The following is a 2,295-nucleotide window of genomic DNA, read 5'->3' as shown; positions in this document are numbered from 1 at the left end:
AAAAGTAGCACCACAAGTACATGAAACGTCTTCTAAAATTGAATTTAATTTGAGTTTACACTGAGAACTCAGTTTCGACTTTAAAAATAGCAGCCTCCACATTTCACATTCTTTACACTGGATTAAAATACTAACATTCTTAACATGTTGCTGAGTTACATTAAAGGGGAGCTTATTCTTTTCGTTGTTGTTGGAGGCAGAAGGAAGATGTTTCTCAGTAGTTGTAGTGCCATACGATTCACTAAATGACTTGTAGTGGCCATTGTCATTCACCTCAGGATCTGGTAAATTAAATATACCTACAATAATTAAAGACAGTAAGTTTAATTATGTGTGACCACACCTTTGATATAAGTGTGAATTTACACCTCCCAAATAATGTTTAGATCTATCCAGCATGTCTTCTCACTTTGATTATGCTCTACGTACTCTACTGCAGATTCTACTGACTGATCTCAATCACCCAATCGACACGATTAATTACGTGCTTTACAATTTTACTTCATAAATTGGTACCCATACTTCAGTCATCCTACATGTAAATGCATTAGGGTGATTATTTTGTATATTTGCAAATCAAAAAAATTACAACTATTGTCAAAACCTCAGTCATGAACCACAAAAAAACAAGACCAATCTTCATTTCACATCCATGGGTGGGGCTAATGTGGGCAGGCCACGGGTGTTTATTGTGTTCAAAAAGTCTTTAAATAGAACACTTACGGACAGTTATAAAATCAATTCATCATTACTTCCTGTTTGTATAGTGTTTTGATACTATGTTTGATCTATTATATTATTCATAATACAGCATTTATGTCATAAAACCTATCATATTATGATAGTTATCATAACATAGAAGCAATAAAACTGTACTGCGCATAGCTAAGTAGGAAAGATAAGTACTGCGCAGCACCTGTACCAGGTATTCTATTCAAATAATAGTTCAGGTGGTCTTGTTCAGTGGTCTCTAGTCATAACAAAGAAGTTTTTCTGATAACATAAAAGGTATGTAAATGAAGATCTAATGTTAGTGCATAGTGTAATGCTATTACAAAGTTGTTAACATTTTTTAAAAGTGAAATATGACTTGTTAAAAATTTCAAAAATCGATGATTCAAATGGAGAGCTAGAGAGGAGAAAGACAAGAGAAAATGAGACTGAGAGAGCAACAGAATGAGAGAGAAAGGAATGAAAGTATATGATAAGTTATTAAAGCATGTATTGCTCTTAGAATGACTACCAAGCATCAAACATACCTAGAAAATCACTGTCGTCTATGTGCTAAGTCACTAGGAAGAGTACGACATTGCTATAGAGATATTTTATCATTCATGTCTATTTGGGGAGTTGATCCAATGAGTGATTCTGCCGATATCCAACCAGTTCATTTCTGTCACAGCTGCTACGTTACTGCAAAACGTATAACTTCATCAGGAAATCAAACGAAGCGTACTCCTGCTGACTGGTTCCCACACAATAGTATATCTTGTACAGTGTGTGACATTCTTTGCAAGGGAGGGAGACCAAAACAGAAATACTCAAGCGGCCGACCTACACTTCTGATTACACATATTAAATCTGTTGCAGGTGACATTCCACAGTTTAAGCTTTCGCAGCTGGCAGACGAGAGGTATAAGGAAGATGTAACCTGCAAATTATGCTCAAGTGCAGCCAATAATCCCATAGAAGTCTTGCCCTGTAAAACACTACTCTGCTGTAACTGTTGTACTTCAATAGCAGCTTCACCGTCTTTCTCTTGTCCAGGTTGCTTTTGTCGTCATGAGTCAATCTCAACCACATTCACCAAGCCATCCAGTCTGATAGAGAGAGTTTTTAATGACATGAAAGTTACATGTGAAGGATGAAACAACATAGTGCCATTAGAATCAGCTGGAAAGGAATGCTCTCATCAACAACCTATTGTGTCGAACAAGTCAGTAGGGAAAGCGGTATCACAAATGATACATGAGAGTGAGAGTGGTACTGTTACAATATCAACAGGAGGCAGGGTAAGGTAATATATATATTTGAAAGTACTTTACCAGTGTATTTTAGCCAATTAGTCTAACAAAGATCACAAATTCCTCACTGAGCAGTGGGGAATCATCACAATCAACAAAGAGAAGGAGTAGTGAGCTATCAGTGATCAGAGAAAGGTTAAGTGGAAGCAGTTCAAAGGAGCAGTTACTGGATGAGATAAAGTTGATACCTAACGAGGAAAAATAGAGTTTAATGAAGGAATTGAACTTTACTGTTCATATCTCAGAGGAGCAAAATCTAGCCATGAAAGCA

The 2,295-nt window shown here is 36.4% G+C and overlaps 1 long non-coding RNA gene across 1 annotated transcript in view; it reads right to left on the bottom strand.

Moving 5' to 3' along the window:
* Window positions 1-942: 942 nt before the first annotated feature.
* The window catches only part of LOC109585587 (uncharacterized), a 1,739-nt gene continuing 386 nt past the window's right edge, over window positions 943-2,295 (bottom strand). The window contains exons 3-4 of the long non-coding RNA XR_002186562.1: window positions 1,260-2,212; window positions 943-1,160 (exon numbers count right to left, since the gene is read on the bottom strand). This is a non-coding gene — a long non-coding RNA (uncharacterized LOC109585587). The remainder of the gene's footprint in view (window positions 1,161-1,259; window positions 2,213-2,295) is intronic.

This window comes from Amphimedon queenslandica, unplaced genomic scaffold, assembly GCF_000090795.2.
Source record: "Amphimedon queenslandica unplaced genomic scaffold, v1.1 AMPQUscaffold_13042, whole genome shotgun sequence".
NCBI classification, from domain to species: domain Eukaryota; kingdom Metazoa; phylum Porifera; class Demospongiae; order Haplosclerida; family Niphatidae; genus Amphimedon; species Amphimedon queenslandica.
Note: the sequence above shows the minus strand (reverse complement) of the source record. Positions and strands in the feature narration are given on the sequence as shown.